Source organism: Podarcis gaigeae (assembly GCF_964106915.1).
Source record: "Podarcis gaigeae genome assembly, chromosome: 4".
Taxonomy (NCBI): Eukaryota; Metazoa; Chordata; class Lepidosauria; order Squamata; family Lacertidae; genus Podarcis; species Podarcis gaigeae.
The window spans coordinates 93924994-93944911 of NC_139677.1; the positions used below are offsets into that span (position 1 = coordinate 93924994).

Consider the following 19918-nt stretch of genomic DNA (forward strand, 5'->3'; position numbering starts at 1 on the left):
GGTCAAAAAGGGCCTCAGATGTACGGCTGACTTTGTCGTTTCAACATGAGGAACAAGCTAAGTTTCTGAAGTGACTTGTCAGCACCAGGGGCTAAGACTCATGAATAATAGTTCCTGAGCCACAACCTGCCTTAGAGGAATGAATATCTTGCTGTGCAAAGTGTTAAGACAGGGCACATGCTGGTCTGCTTGCATTAACATAAGCAACAGAAACGTTTCTTGATTACAAAGCTACACTGAGAAATATTAGGTTTACGAGCAAGATGAGGGCGACTTGGAATACAGATTGTACAGATCCTGTTGAGAAAATGTAAAGTGGGCAGATGTGGGACAAAAGACTTACTATAAGGTTCAAAAGATTTATGTTTTATATATTTACAATCATAACAGATTCAATTTGAAAAAATTACGCTACCTTTTACATTCCCCCAAAGGCCAAAACAGGTTTATGTGTGCAATATTTATAAAAGGAAGACGTCACCATCCCTATACTAGTTGTTTTTCATGTATATTGATTGAGTCCAATGATTTATACATATTTTAGGAAAGTGGAAAATGCATCCTGTCCTGGCTGCCAGTGATTTATCACAAGCCCTTGGTAAACAATAAATATTACCAATTGCATCTAATTTGGGTGACAAAGCTTTTTTGTTCCAATACACATATGTCATGCAATCCCTCTGAACTAATCAGAAACAGAACAAGACTTAACCTATTTCACATTTCTTGACGTTACCCCTGCCTCCTGTCTAGACAGATGGCTAATTAGAACAGAATCATTTCTTACGGAGGATACACGTAATATGATACAGAACTAGTTGGTGCAATATTTACTTTTGGAGTATAGTCAAAGTGAACCAAAGACCTATAATTAATTGGATAGGAACAGTTAAAAGTTCAGGCATATACTATAAAGGTGATATTTTCATTTTAAAAATTGAGCATTTTCCCTAGAAAGTGCATTGATTATGTAATGGAAGGCAAGGAATAACGGGCTTTGAAGACTGACTTTTTTATTTTATAAGTTTTATTTTATATTATAAGTTATATCCTCTACCTTCAACATAAATTTTGCTGCCAACTAATAATAACTAATATAAAGCATACAAACTAAAGCAGTAAATTAAAACAACTGAAAGCGGAAACAATCCATTCAAATAAACAGTAAAATTAAACTGCTCTATTCTTTTATTTTAATAAAAAAACACTTAATTTAGCAGCTTTTTAAAGCCTCGGAAAACAGATATTTTTGTCTAATGTCTACATAATAGTAATGAGGCCCCAAGACAGGCTTCTTTAAGAAGGGCAATACAAAAGCAAGGAGCCACAACAGAAAAGGCCCTCTCTCTAGTTGCCAGCCACAACACTTCACACAGAAGGAGAAGCCAGAGAAAGTTTTTAGACCGGCAGACTGATATGGAAGGCGGCCCAAAAGCACCTGTATGTTGTCAGGATTGAGTTTCAATTTATTGACTCTTATCCAGTTTGACATTGCTCCAAAACACCAATTTCAGTGTCACCTGAAAGACAAACCTGGAAATGTCATCAGCATATTGGTGACATATTTGTCTACATCCTGCAAAGGTTTTAAATTTAGTAGACATTTTGATACAACTGAAAGTACATCACAAGCCACTGATGAAGGCAATGTTCATAGGACAGAAGAACGGCTGTAAGGGTAGCTTAAGCAAAGCTTGATCCACCCTTATAACTTTTTGACTAAGCTTTGGGACAACCTTTGAGGAAAGTGCAAAACAAATTAAATGCAAGTTGCAAGATTGTGCCAACAGAGACTCTTAGTCACACAAACCCTTAGTATGCAGTTAGCTTCTGGTTGTGATTTGAGGACCCGCCACCCGCATAGGATTAAAAATAAGACACAAAGTCACATTATTTTAGGTTAATGGGCAAAATTAGGCCACAACTTTTATTGATGTGAGTAGTATTGGCTTAGGCACTGGATGAAACAGCAATACAAGACTCCACCCCGCTCAGCCAGAAGTCATATCAGGGTTAACAACCTAATGGGAGGAGCTTGTTGATGCAAATACAACTGGAAGCTCCCCCATGACATCACCGGGGTCATAACATGGCCCTAGCCACCAGCAGGGCATTGGACAGGAACCACAACCGCCGGATTCCTTTAACGGAATACCCAAAAGAGGAAGGGTAGATGATGGCCCAGACCCAATCCTTCAACACAGCACACATATTCCAATGCCTAACAGCCAACACCAGAAAGCTGTGATGAATTGCTACGAGGTAGGCAAAAAAACCAAGAAGCTGGTGTCAATTTGCCAAATGGATAAAGAAGTCCTACCAGGCCCCTTGGGCAACCAAGGCAACCAACCGAAGTCCATAGCAAGGTCAATACGCAAATGAAGCTGACCTAAGAGGGAGGGAGGGAGGGAGATCCAAAGAAAGCAGGAACAGACTGGGAGCTGAGTGCTGCGGCAGCTGTTTAAATGTGGCTAGCCCCGCCCACCAGCCGGCCCTATTGGTCGGCTGGAAGGCTTGGCCATGGCAGCAGAAGCAATCAGGAACAGGGAGCCGAATACGCCTCCCTGCCCCTGCGGGAAGCTGCTCCCATTCACAATCCCTCCCCTCTGGGAGGAGGAGAAGCCTTATCTTAAAGTTTCGCCAAGTCTGAAACAAAAATGAGGAATAGCCTTTCAATTCCCCTTTTCACTTAAAAAGCCATGATATGAAGGATTCGTGGAAAATAAGAGTTTTGGTCTGGCAAGAATAAGAGTGGCCCTGCCAAAATCAGCCTGCTGAAATGAATGTATTGTTATTCAAAGTTCCCTAGTATTACTTGTCACGGGCTCAGAGAGAGAGCAGGGGGAGCATGGCTGATAAGAGCTTGCTCCCATTCCAACTATGAGAAAGAGAAGGGGGAAGAAGACATCACAACACAGCTTAAGGCAGCAGAATCCAAGGAACGTAATGTTCAGTGAAAGGACTGTGCTATTCATAAAACACTACTAGTCTGCTCTGATTTACCTTCAACACAAACACACATACAAATTGTCCAGAGATGCAGTATCAAGGAAGAGCAACTTTTGAGAATCAGGGCATCTCAATAAGGATTCCGACTCCAGAACATGCTTTTTTGCCTCTGAATTATCCAATATTGGACCAATCCTCCTTTAAGGTATTGTGAAGACAACCATGGTTAAACCTTCTATTGCACACACACCAGGCACTCATTGCCAAGCCAAAAATAAACTTAAAGGCATGGCCAAAAGCTTTAAAGCAGAAAGTCTATACTACTTCCTACAAAATGGTGGTGTCGCTGCAATGCAAAGACAAATCCTTATTAGATTCCAGAGGCTGCAGTCTCTGAGGCTGGCGCCCATGGAGCTAGTAATTCAGGAATGAATGAATCCCTCAGTGTGCTTTACAGCAATTAAAAAATGTATATTTCATAAACTGGCACTCCTGTCGCTTCATTTGTGCTAATTGACCACAATGCAAAGCATTATCCCGATATCCCAAACTACAAGTTTTAACAGCCTTATAAACAGGGCACCAGGACAGAATTCTTTGTGTGATTAGGGGCAAAAAAGGGAGCAGATTAATTTGTCACTAGCTAAAAAAGAGCAGGGCTGGAAACAATCCAACACTTCTCAGTAAGTGTTGTTTTACTAGCACAGTGCTGTTGTTAAGTAGACTGTAAATGAACTTCTACCCTGCCTAGATGAATACTGGGAAACAATCACATCACTGTTTTTATAAAATGTTTAAGGTGTTTCAGTACTACCCCCATCTCCCTCTAACACGGTTTCCTACACCAGCTTCCTTCAGTGACAGACTTTTATTTGGGCCATAAATCACTTAAAATTCAACTTGGTACCCAGACACATAGCTGAAACTCTACTGGCAAAATGTGGTCTTATAGTAGTCTAAGTCACAGCTCCAACAATCCGTATGTCCCTACCACCTACCAATAATTCTGGAGCAAAAATAAATTTCCACCAGTACTTGAATCCTAGCTATGTAGGAGGCATTTTCAAACACAAAAATGTCCATTTTGGAAAAACAGCATATTCTGAACATAGATTCCTCCTTTAAGAGGACTGACCCTTTTTTTAACTTTAAAAAAGGTGCTGTTTATTAAGATTTATACCCTACTACTCAAGAATTTGCCAGGGCAACTCACAACAACATATTTAAATCTATTAAAGTAAAATTGTTATCATTAAATAGATAAATTGAAGTTTAAAAGCCTAAAAAATACAAAACTGTTTGCCTAGCAAAAGTCATTAGAGTCGATACTAGGTCTCTTAGAGGAGTGTGTTGCAAAGCTGGGATGCCACCTTTCCCTGGTAACCACCAGCCACACATCTGAGACTGGGAGAACTCAGAGAGGGGCTGATGATCTAAATACAGGCAGACACCTTTAGAAACAGGATCTTCTTTATGTACCCTGGCCCCAAGCTATAAAGGGCTTTAAAAGTTCAAGACCACTCTGAATTGGGCTGAGAAACAGACCTGAAACCAAATGAATTGATGTAGGATGCTAATAACCAGTCTCAATTAGCAGGTGAGCAGTCATTTTGTGAACCAAGTACAGTTTCAGAACCATCTTCAAACAGGTAACTTGGAGATTACCAAAGCATGGATGTGCCAGCCTTCTCTGTCTAGGTGGGAACCCAAATGGAATGCAATCTAAGTTGGCAAAAAGGCTGTTCTACTTTTGCTATTAATATGCATTTATATAATTCGGGAGTAAAACCCATCTAGAAGAAAAGGCAGCATGAGGAACATTTTAATACCGGCATTTCTCAGTCTTTATTCAAGGCTGCAATGAAAAGGCTGTTTAAGAACAAAGAGCTAATAGAAAGTCAATCACAATGAAAATTAGGAAGACTAGTAAAAAGGAATTCAAATAGGTAGCCATGTTGGTCTGATGCAGTTGAAATAAATAAATAAATAAATAAAAATTGTCCAGTAGCACCTTAAAGCTTATACCCAGAATACACGAAAGCTTATACCCAGAACAAACTTAACTGGTCTCTAAGGTTCTATTAGACAAATTTTTTTATTTAGTAAAAAGGAAGGTGCAATCATTTCTTTATCCCAACTGATAATGCTGCAAACACAAAGGTCTACACAACTGTCTTTGAATACTAACCCCTTTCTGATTCGATATAACTATATCACATTAAGTTTAAATACCCTTTGGGTATTTGGGTGGAATCCTAATTTTAATTTTTAAAAAATCTGTTTAAGTTATCCTCTCATTGTTACTTAGTTATTTTGTTATGGGTGAATACTTAAGGTTACATACAGGATGTGTGCCTTACTTGAGTACAGTGTTACCTCAGATTACAAACACTTTGGGTTACAGACTACGCTAACCCAGAGGTAGTACCTCGGGTTAAGAACTTTATCTCAGGATGAGAACAGAAATCGTGTGCCGGCAGCACGGCAGCAGCGGGAGGCCCCATCAGCTAAAGTGGTACCTCAGGTTAAGAACGGACCTCCAGAATGAATTAAGTTCTTAACCTGAGGTACCACTGTATTTAGCCCCTTCGCAAGCATTTAATCAGTCTTGGCATCTTTGTGACCCAGAAGCACTTATTAGTTGTAAAACCTTAGCAATAGGATAAATAATAGGATAGGATAAATAAATAATTACTGCAAAGCAGTAAGTACAAGTGTTTTGTTGTCAAAGTGCTGCCTGGTGAACCAACTAGCAGGATTACCACTACCAAAATCTTTAAAGACAGGCATTAATGGTTGACAACTCCATCCCCATTCAGGCAGCTCAAATTAAATATGGCCAGGAATACCAGTCAAAACAATTTCAGTTTTCAAATATCTGGAACCAATTAGCTGAGGGGGAAAGTTTCCAAAGGGCCACCCATTAATAAACACAAAATAATTTGCGTCTGCTGTCTTGTTTGTGATAATTTTTTTATTGCTACCTCAGTTTCAGATGTCACAGTAATTACTTCCACATTCTGATTAAAACACGAATTGAAGCCACATGTTAAAAGCCTCTCTCTCTCTCTCTCTCTCTCTCTCTCTCTCTCTCTCTCTCGTCAAAAACAGAAGGAATAAGCTCGGTTTTTAAAGTTATTGAAACACTGACAGCTAAAAAGAGTGCTGCCTCATTTCTGAACAACAACTGGACTCCTAAGTTTCACTGCCCTGAAGCAATAAACCATTGTAATAGCTCCTAATTGAATCCCTTCAAAAGAAAATTAGTTAACCCTTCGATGAAAAAGTAACTAGGCTCTCTCAAAGATTTACAGTAATTAGAAGATTAAGAGCTATATTAAAGGCAGGCAGTACCACTGTGACAGAGAGACCAACAAATTCCCTCTTCCATTATGTATTTATTTTGATTGACAATCTCTCATCCCAAAAGTTTAGGATGGCATCATTTAAACCCAGTATTAGTTAGGAATGCAGAAACAAAACATCTAACTATATAGTTTTAGATACATAGCTCTTTTTTCGTTGTAAGCTTTCTTTTTTTACATGCGCACAAAGACACATGCACAAACGCAAGTCTCTCTGTGCAGGAGTGAGAGGTAACTAGGCACAAACACAGACACATGCTTATATAAATTAATGTATATTGCAAGAGAAGCCAGTCCCAAATATTTTAGGCACACTTTTATCAGATGGCTTTCCTCTCTTTCCAGCAAGAAAGCTAATCCTCAAATTATGACAGCTGGAAAGGAGCCAGTCCCAGAATGACTATGGTAGTTATATGCTAGTCTCCCCACTCCCTAAAAAGTTCTACTTCCAGCCTGCTTTTATTTATTTAATTTTTTTAAAAAGTATCCCATTTTTTAGGGCAATGTGCTCCCCCAAGGGGGGGCATACAAATCATAAAAGGATATAAACACAGCAATTTATAACAGGATGGGAAGCCTATGTCGTTTCAGATATTGTTGTACTATTTCCATCATCTCCAATCTTAGACCATGCTGGTTGGGGCTGACAGGAACTGGAATCCAACACCTGGAGAGCTGGTTTCCCACCCATGGTTTAAAAACATCAGTCAACCCCCTTAAAATAGGCTGCAAAGGCACAACTAAGCAGCAGAGAGAGAGAGAACAGCAAGAAGGCAACACTAATGCAAGAAAAAAAATTAAACTAAAAGCTGTGAGACTTCCTGGGTAATTGCATTCCAAAGGTATGGGGCCACCACTATAGAGACCCCGTCTCTAGTATCCATCTACCTGTCTCTTAATGACAGACCAGAAAGCAGGGCCTGCAAGGCTGACCGTAAAGCTTGGGCAGGCATAGGTAGCCATTCAGGTAACATGGTCCCCAACTATTTAATTAACATTCCCCACTTAAAAAAAAAAGATACGGATGAAGTACTTATAGATTTAACTATTGAGAAGCATAGTATGTATGTATGTATGTATGTATGTATGTATGTATGTATTTATTTATTTATTTCATTTGTATCCAGTGTTTCTTCCAAGGAGCTGTAAAATGGGATATAGTAGGCTAAGAGAGATGCTCATTGACCAAGTTCATGGCTATGAAAGGATTTGAAACGGGATCTCCGCCATCCTAGATCAGCACTTTGACCACTGTACTACTCTGTGCCTTAGTGACCCTATTCACCTTGCATATGTGGAACAGGAGCCATTCCCATTCCATGAAGGCAATATTAGAATCCAGGTCCTTCCCTCCTTCTAGGAACCCATCCTTAGCCTGCCATTAAACATTCCCTTCCTGTGTGCTCCCTCAGAACATCTGGCCTCTTTGTAGGCTGGGTAGCAAGTTGGTACGATGTTTGCCCTGAAATTTGATGGGTCAGAGTAAGGCTTTGTTAGTTATATCATGCCTGTTTTAGGTTTCCAGTTTGATAGAACTGCAGCCAGCTTTCATGGTCAAATAGGTTATCAGGATGAAACAGAAATACAGTGGTACCTCAGGTTAAGTACTTCATTCATTCCAGAGGTCCGTTCTTAACCTGAAACTGTTCTCAACCTGAAGCACCACTGTAGCTAATAGGACCTCCCCCCGCCGGCGCACAATTTCTGTTCTCATCCTGAAGCAAAGTTCTTAACCCGAGTTACTATTTCTGGGTTAGCGGAGTCTGTAACCTGAAGCGTATGTAACCTGAAGCATATGTAACCCAAGGTACCACCGTACTGAATAGGACAAAAGAACTGTATAGACTGTGGTGCAAAGCTGCACTTTGCACCCCGTACCAAAAGCTGTTCTATAAGCAAGAAGCTGCAGATTCTGAACAGTTTTAGTGCAGCAATTTGGAAACACTTGTAGTGAAGTTAGCAGGGGGAGGGGAATCACGTGCTCGTCACCAGTAAAATTTACTAAAAAATTTCACTGGGGCACTGACATCAAAAACACACTGAACGCCAAACAGATTTCAACAGCTGACAATAATTTTATCTGGCAATTCTGACCAGAACACTTTTACTTACAAGACTCCATGACAGGGATCCAAGCATTAGTAATACAGAATGGCAATAACTTGTTCACCAATCTTATTTAAGTCATTTCATGACGGGAGCCAAAACTGGGGAAATATTTTCCAAAGTTTAAAAGGTGAAGCAACCTCAAAGTGAAAACTTCTTGACTATTCTATTATTTTAAGTTTACGGGGAACGTTTAATGCATTTGGTCTCTCACTCAATTACATTTTCCAAGAATATTTGGTGGGAGGGGAAGAGAATCCCTTTGCTGCACATGTAAGCATTAGACATTTTCTCAACAAGCTGACTCGCTTTACATCAAGGATTAAAAACTGGATACTCTTTAGAAGTCTATGAAATGTAGATTCTCTCATGCAGTCATCCTACATGCAATACCATTACTCCTCTCCTGTGAGGTGATTTTGGGACGGGGTGGTCAAATACCTTCTCAAATACTTAAATCCATGTGATGCAAAGGTCACTGCAAAGATGCAAGTCAGCCAGCAACTTTGAAATAGCTCAGATAGCTTCTGTACATAAGCAAACAGAGTTCTGAACCGGCCTCTTAACTTTTCAAGTAATTCTCTTCCCTAACTTACCTAGCTGCCCAGCATACTTCCAGGGAACTAATAATAATAATAATAATAATAATAATAATAATAATAATAATAATTGTTGTTGTTGTTGTTGTTGTTGTTGTTGTTGTTGTTGTTGTTGCTGTTGTTGTTGTTGTTATTATTATTATTTATTATTATTTATTATTTGTACCCCGCCCATCTGGCTGGGTTTCCCCAGCCACTCTGGGCAGCTTCCAACAAAGATGAAAAGTACACTAAAATGTCACATATTAAAAACTTCCCTGAACAGGGCTGCCTTCAGATGTCTTCTGAATGTCAGGTAGTTGTTTATCGCTTTGACATCTGATGGGAGGGCATTCCACAGGGCGGGCGCCACTACCGAGAAGGCCCTCTGCCTGGTTCCCTGTAACTTGGCCTCTCGCAGTGAGGGAACCGCCAGAAGGCCCTCGGAGCTGGACCTCAGTGTCCGGGCAGAACGATGGGGGTGGAGACGCTCCTTCAGATATACTGGACCGAGGCCGTTTAGGGCTTTAAAGGTCAGCACCAACACTATGAATTGTGCTTGGAAACGTACTGGGAGCCAATGTAGGTCTTTCAAGACTGGTGTTATATGGTCTCGGCGGCCGCTCCCAGTCACCAGTCTAGCTGCCGCGTTCTGGATTAGTTGTAGTTTCCGGGTCACCTTCAAAGGTAGTTGGAACAGCTACAGGAAGCAGATTGGGCAAGATGAAAAGATCCATGTATATGACAGGTAGTTCCAGGTACAGTGGTACTTCTGGTTACGTACTTAATTCGTTCCAGAGGTCCATTCTTAACCTGAAACTGTTCTTAACCTGAAGCACCATGGGGCCTCCTGCTGCCGCTGTGCTGCCACTGCACGATTTCTGTTCTCATCCTGAAGCAAAGTTCTTAACCCGAGGTACTATTTCTGGGTTAGTGGAGTCTGTAACCTGAAGCGTATGTAACCCGAGGTACCACTGTACAGTGGAATCTTGGGATGCAAACGGGATCCGTTCCGGAGCCCCGTTCGCATCCCGAACGGAACACAAGACGTTTCGCCACTTCCACGTATGTCCGTGACATCATTTTGAGCGTCTTCGCATGCGCGAGCGGCGAAACCCGGAAGTAACGCGCTCCGTCACTTCCGGGTTGCCACGGAGTGCAACCCAAACACGCTCAACCTGAAGCACATTCAACCCGAGGTATGACTGTATAGATATTTTGACATTTTTTTCCTATTTAAATCAGTAATTTTCTCTCAACAGTTACAGATAGGTAGCCGTGTTGGTCTGCCATAGTCAAAACAAAAAAATTCCTTCCAGTAGCACCTTAAAGACCAACTAAGTCAGTTCTTGGTATGAGCTTTCGTGTGCATGCACACTTCTTCGGGTATCTGAAGAAGTGTGCATGCACACGAAAGCTCATACCAAGAACTGACTTAGTTGGTCTTTAAGGTGCTACTGGAAGGAATTTTTTTGTTTTCTCTCAACAGGTTTTTTTCCGGTTTTTTGGTTGGTTGGTTGGTTGGTTGGTTGGTTGGTTTTTGCCCCTTAACTAATCAACTTGGGGAATTTTATTTTCCTTTGGCTTTTAGCGACACCAATCCTATCTGCAAAGTGACCTGCCTTCCATCAAGATTGACATTTACAAGCTTTCCTAGAGTGTACCTTCCTCCACTTTCTTCCATTAATCAAGACATAAGGAGCATATCACAGAGACAAGATTCCACCTCCCCCACATGCCCACTCAGGGGCTCTGTTTGTTATCTGCCTTGGTTCAAGCACACTCAAGTTCCATTTAAAACTTTCCCTCTGCCATTTCTACCAAGCACCTAGCTGCCCATTTCCCAAACCTCTGACAACTTCCCCCCTGAATTAAAGTTTAAATTACATTTCCCTCTTGAACCCAAAAGGTGCACACATCTAAGAGTTGCAATAATTTATTTATTCCATCATTCTGAAAACTTACTTGCCACCCTTTAATTAAATTATTTTCAGAGTGACTTGCAGGTAAAGTCATAAAATACAAAGCAAAATGCATATTATAACATAGAATTGCCTATCTGAAGTTCCACTTCCATGATTGCATGCATTTAGGAGAGTAGATAGAAGCAAGAAAGCACAGACCAGCAACTTGTGCAGCCCTGCAACCTGAAGTCTCCTCTAACAGCCAGGCAATTTTGCTTGTTTCTGTATCAGGTGTGATCGGATGCTCCAACCAGATCTAATAAAGTGATATGGAAGAATCAACTGCACCCCACAAATGCTAATTAGAACAAAATAAGCTCAGATCATGCAAAGACACAGCAGGCAGCTTCTTCTGTGGGTGAAAATAATTGGCTGAAGGAATTTTTAATTCATGTATTTCTGGCAGCTCACAACACACATTCTAGGAATTACTGCCTTAGGCTGCAAATCTCTGATTGTGTCCAGGGAATAACTGTGGTACCTTGGTTCTCGAACTTACGGTAATCCGTTCCGGGAGTCCGTTCGACTCCCGGAACCGTTCGAAAACCAAGGTGCAGCTTCCGATTGGCTGCAGGAGCTTCCTGCACTCAATCGGAAGCTGCGTCGGACGTTCAGCTTCCAAAAAACGTTTGCAAACCAGAACACTCACTTCCGGGTTTGCAGCGTTTGGGAGCCGATTTGTTTGACAACTGAGCCCTTCGAGAACCAAGGTACCACGGTAGTTATTTTTCAACCCAGATCCTTTTATCCGGCTGGTTCTCCTTTAGGGGCTGGAGGTAAATAGGATGGGAGCTTTGAGTCATTCTATTCAATGCATCAAAATACACCTGTATATAACGCTCCTGGCAGCATCTCCCTTCTGAAGGATCCTTGCGCTGGAGAGAGAGAGTCAGTACAAAGACTCTCTCCCCGCACATCCTTTCTGCCACTATGACACTTTTATAACAGAAAAAATGGAATACCAGAATAAGACTAGGCTGCAATTTGGAAGTTTCTGCCTTGTCTGCATTAAGCTTCAGTTTATTTGCCCCAGCCCAGCCCAGCCCTATCAGTATCCATTTAGAATTTTGACTCTGAATGCAATTATTATGTGACTGCAAATGCAACTCAAATTAGATCTTCTCAATATGCATGTTCATTGTTAGCACATTGGAGTTTAATTCTGAGCAATTATAGCTGCATAATTTTCTATGCTATGCTGTGGTGACAGGCTCAAGTTCAGCCATGAAGCAGAAGAAATGTGCCGATCCTGTCATCATTTGTCATTGAGCTATGCAACCTGCTAAGGTCCTAGTCTCCTATTTGGATTAGCTGTGTGTATGTGTACATACTGCATATATCTGTTTTGTTGAATTACCAATCTCCCATATGCTACTACAAAGGCAATATTTATCTCCCCTGATCAATAAACAAACAAACTCTCTCCAGCAGCCTGGATGGCACAAACCAAATAAAGTCACATGCTTCAAGCAGTCAAAGATGTACCGTAAGTATTCTGTATACAGCAAAATACTGAAGTGGTCCCTTTGAGTTTGCTCTTTTTAAGAATGTTTTTTAGAATGGGAGCTTTGAGTCATGACAGTGGGGAGAGCATGTGTACAGCTTCAACAGGACTTTGTTTTATTGCTATTTTGTTAATGTTGTTAATATTGTTTTATAGATATGAATGCTGTAGTACTTTGTGAATCCTATAATACGATTTTTGGTCTAACTGTGATGTTTAGCTTATTTGTTAGTTGCTTTGTTAATAGTGTTACATAGATGGCAATTGTTTAATTTGTGATTGTTTTACTGATGACTTGTTAAGTATTCTATTCGATTTATGCTGTATTTGTGATGTTCCATTATGTTATTTTTATCTTTTGTTTGTAAGCCGCTTTGGGATTTATTTGAATAAAAAGCAGCATAGAAATAGAACAAGAAGTCACTTATTGTTGTTTTATTATTTAGTAAATGTCTATGTTGCCCTTCATCCGAAGATCACAGGACCGTTTGGTTGATCAGGGTGTAGGTGACTGGTCCTGGATGGAGTTTTGCACAAAGGTCAGGAGCATAGCACAGAAGTGTTCCTAGATTCAGCACTGTCCTGGAACCAGGTTAGAGCTGCTCTGATCCATTCATAACAGACAAGGCTGCTGCAGCACCATTCTCAACAAACAATTTGGTAGGGTGGACAATGCAGATGTGAAGTTCTTTACTGCTCGAATAAGTCACTGTTTGAGAGGCCTGATCTTACATGTCAGCCAAATCCCTTACATGATTTTTTTCATCTGCAACACAGCTCAAGTTTGTACACTGTAGAAAAATATAAATGAACACTTCAGCATTCCCATATCAAGCTTCTAAAGCATTTCTTGGGAGAGTTGTAAAAGGCCACGAAGAGATGCTTTCTCTGGTTCCTGCCAGAATTTCTGGGCTGAAGTGACAGATGAGATTTCCTGGGGCTAACATGCCATGGCCAATTAGCCATGTCAATCCACAAGTATGCCAGCTGCCAGGATCTAATATTATTAGTGCATGATTTTAAAAAGTGAAGACATCAGCAATGTTAAGAGTTCACATAACTCCTAATTTTAAAACTTGCCTCAAAAAGATTTATTGAGGTGGCAGCAACGGCGACCTTGGATTTCGGCTTTTAAGAAGTCAATATGAGTACTCTCCATTTCCTTTAACCTGATTATATAATGCACTGTTAATCAAATTAGCTTATATTACAAGCCTTAAAAAATCTGAATTATCATGTATCTTTTGCTTATGTTTCATATAACTTTCTTATTTTCAGGGTATCAATTTATAGCAGTATTGTCTTTGCTATAGCTCAAACTGCTTATTCCACAAAATATGAGATGCCTAATATTTACACGGCTAAGCAATGAGGGCATCCATTTCAAAGGGCAGAAATGCATTTTTGCAAAGTGTACTGAGCACTTTCAAGCTAACACAAAACATGCGTGTTCTGTGATTGCTTTAAAACATGTGCATTTCATTTTAAAACAAGAATCTCAGTATTGTTGAAAGTTCGACTAACTTCCTTGCAAAGTCACCAAAACAAAGTGAAGTCACAGAGAGCAGAGACTGTTTTTCCCACCAGTTGCTTACACAAAGTGTAGCTCTAGAACAAACAGAGAAGGCTGACATACCAATAGCAAATCCCTTTGAGCCTACACAAAGCCTACCTACCACTTTCAGGAGAGGGGGGGCAGATTTATTGTTAAGACACTAAGTTAATACACTAAGTCCTGGAAGTTCCTAAATTCTCAAAAGTCTGCTACATAGTAACTCTGCCCCTGCTCTGTGGAATGGCATTCCTGCCGAGATACGAGATGAACCTACTTATCTGCACTTTCTGGAAACGACTGAAGACATTTTTGTTCTGGTGGGCTTTCCCAGCTGGATAAATGGGTCTTTCTCATAAGTGTCCAATTGTTAGAGTTTTTAAATCTTCTTGTTAAAGTATTTGCTGGTTTTGTATTTTTAACCTTTTTAAATTATCTTGCGTGCAAATCGCCTTGAGAAACTGATTTAGAAGGCAAATAATAAATCAATGGTAATAAAGTCAGATAAAAAGCATTTTATCCTTTTCTTTGCTTACATCATTTCTAAGGCTGTTTTATCATTCATGAAACTGTTCATTAAAATGGACTACAATTTCACTGAAATATCCTGCATATCACTTCGAACATCTTTAGTAGTCTCCTCCAATGCAAAACAAACTCCTACACGGTTATTATATCGAGACATAATTATAGAGCAGATATATACTTAAAGAACCACGCTCTTAAAGAACCATGCTCTCAAAGCTACACAGATCGCTGTTTCCTGGAAACTAATGGTGAAACACCCCTTCATGTGCCAACTATGATATAGGTGAGAGCCTTCTCCATACTCATACTCGGTAACACCTTACTGTTAGTAATAAAAACTTGGTTTCTCTGAAAGCTGTTCTGCAGCTGTTAGGATTATTTCTGCATTGACTCTTCTCTTGAAATATTGTAGCAAATTTTTACGTTTCATGTAGTTGTGGTTGTGGATTTGCAATCAGATCTTAAAGTGAGTTATTTTTAAAAAAATGTTTTGGATGCCTTAGGTGGCAGATAATCATGTATTTAAGTTTTAAAATAAAGGAAGTTCTTAAGAACATTAGTAGTCACACTGTCTTCAAAAAAAATCAACAGATAATTTCACCAGCCAAAACAGGACTCATTACCTAAGTTCAACCAATCCTCAAACAGCATGTTACCTATTTCTAAACTATTTTCTAAAAAGCCATGGAAAATATGCATGTGACTTTCAAACAAAAATGTATTAGAATGACAGAAGGCAGAATTTGAGGATACATGAAGAAAGTGTTTGGAAAAACAAAAATATTCTTCTACCCTGCTGATTTGAACTGAGTAGCAATAATGAGTGTAATTCCAGTTCACTGCCATAAATCTTTTTTTTTTCTTCGTCCCATGCAGTGTTTCCCAACCTTGGTCTCCAGCTGTTTTTGGACTACAACTCCCATCATCCCTTGCTAGCAAGACCAATGGTCAGGGATGATGGGAATTGTAGTCCAACAGCAGCTGGAGACCCAAGGTTGGGAAACACTGCCATAATGATATGAGTGTTCTCCAACAGCAATTACTCACAAGCGGGGCGGGGACGATACTCGTCTGCAACATTTTATGGTCTTCATACAGCTCAAAGGGACACAATGCATCAGTTTATTAGCATTGTAGCACAAGGGTTTCAGCATGCTCCACTTTTTCCTTTCTTCTACGTATGTATGTAGCATGTAATAATAAATTTATTATTCAGAGTCCATCTGGCTGGGTTTCCCCAGCATATCTAAAAACATAATAAAAAAATCAAGCATTAAAAACCTCCCAGTACAGGGCTGCCTTCAGATGTCTTCTGAAAGTTGTACAGTTCTTTATCTCCTCGACATCTGAAGGGAGGGCATTCCACAGGGAGGGTGCCACTACTGAGAAGGCCTGGTTCCCTGTTAACTTTGCTTCGCACAGTGAGGGAGGTACTTGGAGGAGAACCTCAGTGTCTGGGCTGAACGATGGGGGTGGAGATGCTCCTTCAGGTATACTGGAGTTATATGTTCCCAGCAGCCACTCCCAGTCACCAGTCTAGCTGCCACATTCTGGATTAGGTGTGGTTTCCAAGTCACCTTCAAATGTGGCTTTTCTGCTTTATTTCTTGCAAAAAGAAATAAAGTTGCTTTATTTTGGTTGACCTCCTCTGGACAAACTGGAACGTGTCCAGAGGAGGGCAACCAAAATGGTCAAAGGCCTGGAAACGATGCCTTATGAGGAACGGCTAAGGGAGCTGGGCATGTTTAGCCTGGAGAAGAGGAGGTTAAGGGGTGATATGATAGCCATGTTCAAATATAGAAAAGGATGTCACATAGAGGAGGGAGAAAGGTTGTTTTCTGCTGCTCCAGAGAAGCGGACATGGAGCAATGGATCCAAACTACAAGAAAGAAGATTCCACCTAAACATTAGGAAGAACTTCCTGACAGTAAGAGCTGTTCAACAGTGGAATTTGCTGCCAAGGAGTGTGGTGGAGTCTCCTTCTTTGGAGGTCTTTAAGAAGAAGCTTGACAACCATATGTCAGGAGTGCTCTGATGGTGTTTCCTGCTTGGCAGGGGGTTGGACTCGATGGCCCTTGTGGTCTCTTCCAACTCTATGATTCTATGATTCTATGAAAAAGAGTTTCATTTCCACACAATGATACTAAAACATTGTGGGCACTCTTTACATCAGGTGTATTCAGACCTAGAACCAAGCCATGGTTTAGTCTTTTGTGCGTGAGCATCAACAATCCTTGGGTTCACAAACCCCTTCTTCCCCACCTATGCCTCACCTTGTATAGTACAGCCTTCTAACTTCCCTCATCCATGGCTATTAGCCAGGAATCATCATTGGGGATGATGAAGTTGTAATCCAAAAACATCAGAGATTGGACTGCTATGGCTAATTCTATATTTGTCCAACAACCTATACCTTGGCAAACTGCAATTTGCTTAGGCAAACTGCAATTTGCTGTGTTGTAACGCAAGCTTTGTTTTTCTCAGAACTCATTAGTCATTTTAGAAACTGGGTCATGAAAGGAGCAGGCAGATAATGTACAGAAGCCTGAGTCTCGCTGTTGTTCATGTATGTATTTGGCATTGTATGTGAATGTGGTTCTTGTCTACGGTAATTTATATAGCAGACTTCTTCAAAAATTAAATAACCCATTGACCTTGTTTGGACATAACGCTAAACCACAATTTAGCATTATGAGAATGAGTCACAGGAAATGTAACTTTTTGGTTTCCCAGTTTTTCTTCCAGAGGAAGAAGGGGATGCACTTGAGGCCAAGGCCCACGCAGATGTAGTACCAAACTATGGCACAGAAGCATGTCTGAACTAGGCCAATATCTTAGAAAAAGGAAAGGGGGGTGAGAGCAAGAAAAGCCACCACTGCTACTGTTTCAGTAACCTTAGTTCCCCCCATGATTGCTACTCAGAAAACAATCTCTTTTAAATATTTTATCATTTTATTTTTACTTCATTCCTCTAAGTGGAAAGAAAACTTTGGTAAGTAACTGGTTTGAAGCTTGGGTAAAAAGCTGGAAATTTCAAACAACAGCATTAGAGAAATAAAAACCAAAAAGGTAATAATGACCCATTTTTAATTGTACCTTTCCCTTTAGTTGTAAGTTCTCCAAGGACATACATGATTTTATAATTTTTTATTGCTTTCTTTGCAACATAGTGTTTTATATTTCATTGTTAACTACTCTTAAGAGTTTCACCTAAGAAGCAATATGTAAATTTAAGTTTTAAAAAGATATTGATTTGCATACCACTAATTATTCTACTCAGTATTGCAATCACCATGGGAAGCTTTCTGAATTACTCCCACTCCTGCCACTCATTTTTCCTTCTGTTTAAGTGTCTAGAATTTTACACAGCTTTATGCAATTTTTCTAGCTCAAAAGCAGTTTATTCAAATGGAGAACATTTTGCCAATTTGTCATCTACTGTGCCTTTTACTTTCAAGGAATCTAAGAAGGGTCTTATTTACAGTCCTCTCCTACCTTATTATCCAGAAATAACTGTAGTGATCACGTTTCACTTTCACCCTCCAGCTGGAATCCTGGGGTTCGCTTTGATCCCAATATATCTTTAGAGGGATCGTCTTATATATACATATGTTACCAATACACCCCTTTTACCATCTTAGAAATGTCTTGCCTTCAACATGTGCAATCCAAAATAGATCTGGAAAGACTTGTGCATGTTTGTTGAGCCTCCAGGACCAGCTACTATCATTCTCGGTTCCTTGGTATTACAGAAATGTTGATTCATTGATTGCAACTGGTTCAGATTCTGTAGCCCACATTCTCAGCTACATAAGGTCTCATATTACTTTATGTGAATTCTTTTTTTTTTTTTTACACTAACTTCCAAAGAGATCAATTATTGTGTTATTACACTAGCATGTCACAAATAAAGCCTATGGTGCTGTACAACATCTGCATTCATCTGTCTGTGTTTGGGTACTGTAAAATTGAAATTTTCAGAACCACAATCTACCCAAGACTACAAGATCACCTATGTCAGTTTAGCGGTGACAACCTCAATTTTAGTTCAGTATCCGGAAACCTGGTGCCTATGTTCATTTGACAATACTAGGGCTCAACAGGAAGTCCACATTAGCAATATAATTCCTTCGGACATATTTCTTCTTGTGACAATAGAGAGTAGTACTTAAAAATTAAGAATCAAAGTTCTGATATATATAAAAGCCAACCTTACATCACATTGTTTGTAATGCAGACATCAACCAAGTATATGGAACAATAACAGATGAGAAATAATGTATACTGCTTGTGAAATCCTAAGCAATCTTCCCAATTTAATCTGACATAGTTAGAGATAGTTGGAGATCTATAAAAGTCCTTTTTGATAATCTTTTACCTTAAGGCAGTTCACTGAAGACTCCCCCTTGTGATCTTAATTTGACCATGAATAGCCTACACACATCTAGAAGAATGTTAAATGACACAACCATACAGAAGACAGCTAAATAAATTCTTTCCGATTCACAACTGCCTTATTGAGAGCCGGTGTGGTGTAGTGGTTAAGAGAGATGGACTCGTAATCTGGGGAACCGGGTTTGCGTCTCCGCTCCTCCACATGCAGCTGCTGGGTGACCTTGGGCTAGTCACACTTCTTTGAAGTCTCTCAGCCCCACTCACCTCACAGAGTGTTTGTTGTGGGGGAGGAAGGGAAAGGAGAATGTTAGCCGCTTTGAGACTCCTTAAAGGGAGTGAAAGGCGGGATATCAAATCCAAACTCTTATTATTATTATTATTATTATTATTATTATTATTATTATTATTATTATTATTAAATTTGTATTCCCAGTGCTCTGATGCTAAAGGTGTTTTTATGTAAAATAATAGTCTACTTTGATAATTCTATTCTTGCTCTTGTATATATATTAATATATTTAGTACCTATCCTAATACGAGAATTAGTTATCCATACACCTCAAGGAAATCATTCTGTCTACTATCATAAATAATTTTAATTAAAATTAAAATTAAAAATATGGTGGCTATTGCCACCAAAGGTCCACAAACAGAGGAAACACAGCTTACCAAGTATGTATTTCTAAACTTCCCATCATTTGGTTTAGAAACAATCTGGAAATATGATCAAATTATTCCTCTCTATAGACCTTCACAGCACAAGTTTGCTTTGCTTTATTAATAGGCAGCTGTGTTATTGTATTACTGGAGCAAGCATGGTATAATTTCCTTGATGAATCTGAGGGACTCCAGAGAAGCATATCAAGAAGGGAGCATCAAAAGAACACAGAAGAATGACACTCTTTGAATTGTGATTGCATTTATTTTCAGAGAAGTTCAATACAGAAAGCTGATGATGGAAAGTAAAAAGTCACATT

General features: G+C 39.8%; 1 protein-coding gene across 2 annotated transcripts in view; it reads right to left on the minus strand.

Annotated features, from left to right (window-relative positions):
• Nucleotides 1–19918, minus strand: part of TMEM135 (transmembrane protein 135) — a 183088-nt gene that overhangs the window by 132909 nt on the left and 30261 nt on the right. The gene's annotated exons all lie outside the window — the stretch shown is intronic.